The sequence below is a fragment of the Mastomys coucha genome, unplaced genomic scaffold (genome assembly GCF_008632895.1).
Source record: "Mastomys coucha isolate ucsf_1 unplaced genomic scaffold, UCSF_Mcou_1 pScaffold22, whole genome shotgun sequence".
Classification (NCBI taxonomy): Eukaryota; Metazoa; Chordata; class Mammalia; order Rodentia; family Muridae; genus Mastomys; species Mastomys coucha.
In genome coordinates, this window is record NW_022196905.1 from 222,597,508 (window position 1) to 222,605,295 (window position 7,788).

Here is a 7,788-nt window from a genome sequence, read left to right on the forward strand (position 1 = left end):
TTTTTTTTTTTTTTAAAGGCAGAGTCTTTCTGTGGAACCCTGACTGGCCTAGAGCTTGGTATGTAGACCAGGCTGGCCTCAAAGTTACAGAGATCAGTTTGCCTCTGCCTCCTAAGTGCTGGGGTTAAAGGCATGGAGCATCATGAATTTTACTTCCATATAGCTTTTGTTTAAAACAGCTTGTAGCCACCAGACCCAGTTTAAAAACACCTTGGTTGGGGCTGGAGACATGACTCAGCAGTTAAGAGCATGAGCTGCCCTTCCAGAGGTCCTGAGTTCAACTCATGCAGAAATGTTCCAATACACATAAAATAAACATTCCTCTCTGCCTCTATGCGCCCCCACCCTTCTATGTAGCCAGCCCTAGCTGTCCTGGAACTCTATTAGCCCAAGCTGGCCTTGAACTCACAGAGATCCACCTGCCTCTGCCTCCCAAGTGGATTAAAAATGTGAGTTACTATGCCCAACCATAAGCAAAACAAACAAACAAACAAAAAAACCCACCTTGATTAACTTTTATGTTTAATTGCCAGACGGTGGTGGCACACGCCTTTAATCCCAGCACTTGAGAGGCAGAGGCAGGTGGATTTCTGAGTTCGAGGCCAGCCTGGTCTACAGAGTGAGTTCCAGGTCAGCCAGGGATACACAGAGAAACCCTGTCTCGAAAATACAAAAAAACCAAAAAAAACCAAACTTTTGTTTTATTAAATCTCTTAAAATTCTATTTATTTATGTATATATTAATTATGTATAGGTGTTTTGCATGTGTGCATGTCTGAGAAAATGACTGAGTCTCTGGAGCTGGAGTTATGGATGGTTGTGAGCAGTCATGTGGGTGCTAGGAATTGAACCTAGGTCCTCTGGAAGAAGAGAGGCTGATGCTTTCTCCAGGCAACTTGGGAATCTCATTCTGCATCCCTGGCAGGGTTGCCACTCAATATGTAGATCAGGCTGGCTTTGAATGGAGGGAGAGCCACTTGCCTGAGTACTAGGACTAAAGGTATGTGTCCCCATGTGGAGGCGTCTGGGTGTCCCTGGTATACTTGTCCAAGTCATGCCTGAAAAGGTTCCAAGGTCTCAAGGAGAAGGCCCTTCTCAGGCTGGAGTGGTCCTGAAAAACAGGGAGATGCCTCCATCACCCGCGTTCCCAGCGGGCATTAGACAGCCTGACACAATTAGCCTGTTGTGTGCGTGGGCCCTGAGAAAAATGATCCTCTGCTGTCCTGGCAGTGACTCAGGGGTCAGGAAGCCCCCTCCTTGTGGATGCCAGGCCATCTATGGTGACTTTTCGCATATGTGACAGATACCCAGGCCCAGGCCAGGCTCCTGGGGGCAGCCCACAGCTTCTTGGTCCCACAACTAAGACCAGAGAGGGCCTTGGGGTTGGGTGGGGATGAGGAGCTCTTCTCAAAGGTCCTTTGTAGGAGCGGCTGATGGGGGGAGGTGCCGGGGGACCCCGCCCTGTGACTCAGCCTCATTGCTGGGCAATGACTCATGCCCAGGGTCCCTCCGGACGCCACCCGCAGCAGGTGCTGCTGGCTCCAGCTTCCACAAGTGTTCTTTACAGTCACTTCCATGGCAACTACTCCAGTCTATGACCCATACTCACTTCTGGGAGTGCCCACGTTGTTCTGACTGCCTTGTGTTGTGTTGCTGGGTACAACCATAGCGGGCACCTACACCCTGCCCTACCTTGTGGCAACGGGCTGGGCTCTTGGGGTGTGCTAGCCTTTGACTCACTTTTGATACATGGAATTCTCAAACCGGTCCAGAGGTTGCCTCTTCCTGCCTCCTTTAATAAGTGTGGAAACTGAGAACTTTGTGCAGAATAGACTCAAAGCGGTCTGTGGAGAGCAGTTTACTCCTAAAATGAGGCATCCATTTTACTCATGTAAAAGGTAAACTGAGGCAGCAGCCCAAAGCCCAGGCCTGCCCGGCTGCGCCCCCGCCGCAGTTCTCTCGTCGCTGCCAGCCTTGGGCTGCCCGCCAACCCGCCCGGCGCCCGCTCGTCCGCGTCACGCCGCAATGAGTCACCGCCCGCCCCGCCCCCGCGCCAACAAACATCGTGTTGCCTGGCAACCGCCGCCGCCAGCATCCTTCGGCGGAGTTCGAGCCTCTAGTCCTAACAGGAGCCAGGCAGGGGTTGCTCCCCTTGTGATTTTCCCCACGTTGGGGTACAGATCGGGCCTGCAGTCCCGATGTGTGCAGAAGGTTAAGGGAGACGTCTGTGTTCCGGTTCCGGTGTGAGAACAATGGAGCTCTCAAACTAGACTCACCCCTGTATGCCCGTGGAAAGGCCGATGGGAACTGGACCTCGAGAGTCAAAGTGGCTCTCCTAAGAAGCAGCCGGGCTTGGGTAGGGATTGCAGACCAAAGTCAGCCACAGGAGAATTTCTACTTTTGCTAAACTTCCAGGATCTAGGCAAGTGTTTGACATCTGTCATTAACAAGTACAGTGTTCTTGTTTTTGTTTTTGAAGAGGAGAGGCGAGTGGAGGTTGCTTGGTTAGACAGAATTTCTTGTATTACAGGCTAACCTGGAACTCATTGTGTAGCTAAGGATGACTTCCAATTCCTGATCCTCCTGCCTCCACTGGGTTTGGGATTACACACCTGAGCCATTCTGTTTGGCTCATGAGCTAATGAATTGTTTACTACATACCTGTGATGGGCCTGAACCTTCCTGGTTTGAAATGAGAGACAGCCTTAAAGCCTTGGCATCTCCTGAAGATGCAGGGCAGAGTCCCAGGTAGGTGATTTGAGAACTGTTATGTCTGGAATCTTCTAGTGTGGGGGTATGAAAGCCAAGTCCACCCTGGAACTGGTTTGAGCTCTGGACACAGACAGTTAAACACTTCCTATGCCACCTTCCCTGGGGAGACAGAGAGAGGGCTCTTTGCGAGCCAGCATCAATCCCTTTACTTCAGGCTCCCAGCACCCCATATAGTCATCACTCATTTGACCTTCTGTAGGGACATGACCACTGCCTGAGAAGAGATGGCTCAGTAGTTAGGAGCATTCGTTACTCTTACAGGGGATCTGAGAACAATTCCCTGCACTTACAACTGGTGGCTCACAACCCTTGTAGCTCCACTTCCAAGGGATTCGATGCCCCCTTCTGGCCTTCGAGGAAACTGCATGTGCACATACTCCCGCCCACATACAGACACTCATAATCTTTTTTTATTTTTTTATTTTTGTTTTTGTTTTTAGAGACAGGGTTTCTCTGTGTAACCCTGACTGTCCTGGAACTCACTCAGAACTGGCCTCGAACTCAGAAATCTGCCTGCCTCTGCCTCCCAAGTGCTGGGATTAAAGGCGTGTGCCACCACCACCTGGCTTTTTTGGTTTTTTGAGACAGGGTTTCTCTGTATAGCCTTGACTGTCCTGGAACTCACTCTTTAGACCAGGCTGGCCTCGAACTGAGAAATCTACCTGCCTCTGTGTCCGAAGTGCTGGGATTAAAGGCGTGTGCCATCACTGCCTGGCTTAGACACTCATAATCTTAATTTCTAAATATTAGATTTATTTATTTTATATATATGAGTGTTTTCCCTGCCTGCCTGTATGTATGTAATCTCCAGGAATTGGAATTAGAGGCAGATGTGCTCTTAACTTGGAGCCATCTATCTCTCCAGCACCACATATACTCAAAAAACAAGCAAACTAGCAAACTCTTTTTTTTTTTGGTTTTTCTGAGACAGGGTTTCTCTCTGTAGCCCTGGCTGTCCTGGAACTCACTCTGTAGACCAGGCTGGCCTCGAACTCAGAAATCTGCCTCTGCCTCCCAAGTGCTGGGATTATAATGAGCAAACTCTTCAATAAAAAAAAAAAAGAAGAGGCCGGGCAGTGGTGGAGCACACTTTTAATCGAAGAAGAAGAAGAAGAAGAAGGAGAAGAAGAAGAAGAAGAAGAAGAAGAAGAAGAAGAAGAAGAAGAAGAAGAAGAAGAAGAAGAAGAAGAAAAGAGAAAAAATATTCAGCTATACGATGATAGTGCATGCCTGTGATCCCGTCACTCTGGGAGGCAGAGGCAGGAGGACTGCTTCAAGTTGAAAGCCAGCCTTAGCTGTCTAGTGAGTTGCATCAAGCCTAGACTATACAGCAAAATCTTGTCTCAACTTCCACTTCAAATAAAAAGTAATGTTTAGCTGGGCCGTGGTAGCGCATGCCTTTAATCCCAGCACTTGGGAGGCAGAGACAGGTGGATTTCTGAGTCTGAGGCCAGCCTGGTCTACAGAGTGAGTTCCAGGACAGCCAGGGCTATACAGAGAAACCCTGTCTCAAAAAATAAATAAATAAATAAAAATAAAACAAGCAAGCAAACAAACAAAGTAATGTTTAGTTAGCACATGGTGATACTCGCCTACAATCCCAGAATCTGGGAAGCTGAGGCAGGGCTGGGATGTGGCACAGTTGGCAGAGGGCTTGTTTGGTATGCACAGAGCTTTGTATGCTGTGCCTGTAGATGCAGTCAGTAGATGGAGGCAGGAAAGTCAGAAGTTCAAGATTACCCCTGTCTGAGGCCAGCCTGGGGTATGTGAGATCCTGTCTCAAAACATGCCCAAAATACTCAAAAGCCACCAAGGTAGAGGTGTGAAAGAAGGTGGGCTGAGGATCAGGTAGGAGAACAATGGGGAGGGGAGGGAGAGAGAGATCCAGGACTAGAGAGAGAGAGAGAGAGAGACAGAGACAGAGACAGAGACAGGGTGGGGGAGGAGAAGAAGAGGAGGAGGAGCATGAGGAGGAGGAGGAGGAGGAGAACTAGATTCCACAGTTTTTCTTGAGAAGGGCAGAAAGGATCAGGTGGGGAGCGGGAAGTGGCAGGTTATTGGCCTGCCAGAGATACAAGCACCTACCTGTGATGGCAAAGCCAGCTGTTAACTGCAGCTCTAGAGAATCAGAGGCTCTTCTAGCCTCCACTTGCCCCTGCACACATAGAAACACAACACTCATACACACACTATATACACACACATATGTATACATGTATATACACACATATGTGAGTTCGAGGCCAGCCTGGTCTACAGAATGAGTTCCACTGTTGGGGCTACATGGAGAAACCCAGTTTTGAAAAAACATAAATAAATAAATTAAAATAACACAAATAGCTCTCCCAGTTACATTTGAATTTAGGATACAGAGTGAGTTGGTCTAGTATAGCTTTTTAAAAAAAGATTTATTATTTTATGTATGTGAAGACACTGTCGCTGTCTTCAGACACACCAGAAGAGGGCATCAGTTCGTATTACAGATGGTTGTGAGCCATCATGTGGTTGCTAGGAATTGAACTCAGGACCTCTGGAAGGGCAGTCAGTGCTCGTAACCACTGAGCCATCTCTCCAGCCCTTAGTGTAGCTTTTTGTGTTTGTTTAGTATATTACATGGGACATAGTTACATATTTTGATGTTATTGCTGTTTTGACCCATGATGGAGCCCTGGAGGTCCTGGAACTCCCTCTGTAAACCAGGCTGGTCTTGAACTTACAGAGATCAGCTTGCCTCTGCCTCTCAAGTGCTGGGATTAAATGCTTGGGCCAAACTCATTTACATGCTTAATTAAAAAAAAAAAAGCTGTGCTACAACAACGTGGCTGGGCCTGTAATTCCACCACTTGAAAGGCTAAGATGATTAGGGGAATCTAAGCTATGTACTGTACTGAGTTCCAGCCTGGGCTACCTCAAGAGACCCTGTCTTCCAAACACGCCCTTCCCGACCAGCGAAACAAAAATTGCACCGTGTACTTTGAAATCAAACGCAACTACGTGCTTTGTGGTCTGGAAACCCAACTTGGGAGGCGGGTACCAAGCACACCAGGGCGCTAAAGTCATTTAATTAGCTTTGGCCAAAACCTGGGGTCCCTACTGGCACCTGGCAGCAGCCAATGGAAGCGAATCTGTTCCCATTTTACAGGTTAGGTGAGGCCCGGGAGCGAGAAACGGGTTATCACTAGTCTTTAAGTACGTGGGTGATGGGTTTGGCGGGTAAGGCGGGCCTGGTCCTCCCTGTCCCTGCTCTGGCTGTAGCCTGCTCGCTTGTTTTACCTCCTCCCGCAGCCGGCGACAGGAAGTGCACGCGTGGGAGCGGTCCGAGCGTCCGCTCAGTTCCCTTGTCCGGACTCATCTCCCAGAGGCCTGTGATAGGGATCCCCAGCTCCGGCCTCGGGACCCCCGCGCCGAGCCCCGCCCCTGCCATTGTTTACTCCGCAGCCGACTCCAGGAAACTTTGCTCGCCCGCAGTAATTTTATTTGGGAAAGTCGGGCGGTTGCCATAGCAACCCCACTGACGTCAGAGGGGCTGGGGCCCGAAATCCCCCGGAAGGGAGGGGGTGTTGAGGAGGGGAGACCCCGAGAAAGGCGCTCTTTAACCCTGTGCGCTCCAACACCTAGCGGCCGCTCACAACCACATTTGACATCTTAAGCCGCTTACCTCCTCGTTCCCCCTGCCCGGCCTCAGGTCAGCCCTGGTGCTGGGCTAGACCTGGAGCCACTCCAGTGTCACCCACCCCAACAGCGTCCTGGTAACTACCTATCCCATAGGCCATTCCTGTGTCACCCAACCCAAGAGCGCTTTGGCAACCCAACCCTAACAGCGCCCTGGTAACTACCCATCTTAGGGCCACTCCTGTGTCACCCATCCCAAGAGCGCCCGGGTAACTACCCACCCCGGGGCCACCCAACCCTCCAGAGACTCTGGCAACACTGTTCATCTCCAGGGGACCTCTCTAGGCGGCAAATGACAGTCCACTCTGCCCTACACTAAGCCCCATACCGGCAGCTGAATGACAGAGCTGGGCGCCCTCCCCGGATGCGGGGGAGCGGCAGTGCCCCAGAGAGGGGGCAGGGATTTGGTGGGCCCGGGACAGTCCACAACACAGTCGGTCTCCACGGCGACAGGAGGCGGGCTGCCTGACGGCCAGAGGAGCTAGCCGCCAGCCAGTGGGGAGGAGCCTCCTTAACCGCAGTGACGTGGGGCCTCCCTGTTTGATGTCTCTGTGCTGTGTTGCCATGGGGCCCGGGGAGCTCTGCTTGTGTGCCCGGGTGACCTGTGGGGCGACCTTCAGACCTGACAGGGTCCCTTGACACAGCCCTCCCCCACTCCACCAACTAAGATGTCCCACTTCCAGTGGGTCAGAGCATGACAGAACCAGCTGTGTGTGTGTACACGTGTGTGTGTACACACGTGTGTGTACATGTACACGTGTGTGAATGTATGTATGTACATGTGTGTGCCTACACAATATGGTCTCGCCCTGTCCTGGACCTCCCCATTTTCTTCCATGATCAAAAAGTCAATAGCTATGTTTAGTGAGCTGAGATCCTGGTAGCTCTTGGCTTTGGGCTAGAGCAGCTCCCCCGGGGACAGGGGTTGGGAGCTGTTGCATGAGCTAGACTGGAGCTACACCAGTTCACTCCCTGGTGAACACGTTTCCAGGCCACGTGTGATGGTGCACATCTGTCATCTCAGTATTAGGGAAACTGAGGCAGGAGGATCATGAGTCCTAAGTAGTAGAGCCTGGGCTACCCAGTGAGACTGTCTCTACACAGCAAATGGGATGAAAAATGAAGTGCCTACAGGAAACAAATGAGGCTTTGGCTGTATGCGTCTGAGGGCAGGGTAATGAGGTCTCTGCAGGGCACAGAGAGGGCACCCCCAGAGCAGGGCACAGAAAGGGCACCCCAGAGACTGGCCTGTGCCCCAGGGAACTCCTGTGTGTACACAGGACACCAGGGAAACCCCAAGCCTGGTCTTGGACTTGTGTGCTCTGTCTCTCCCTCCCTCCCTCC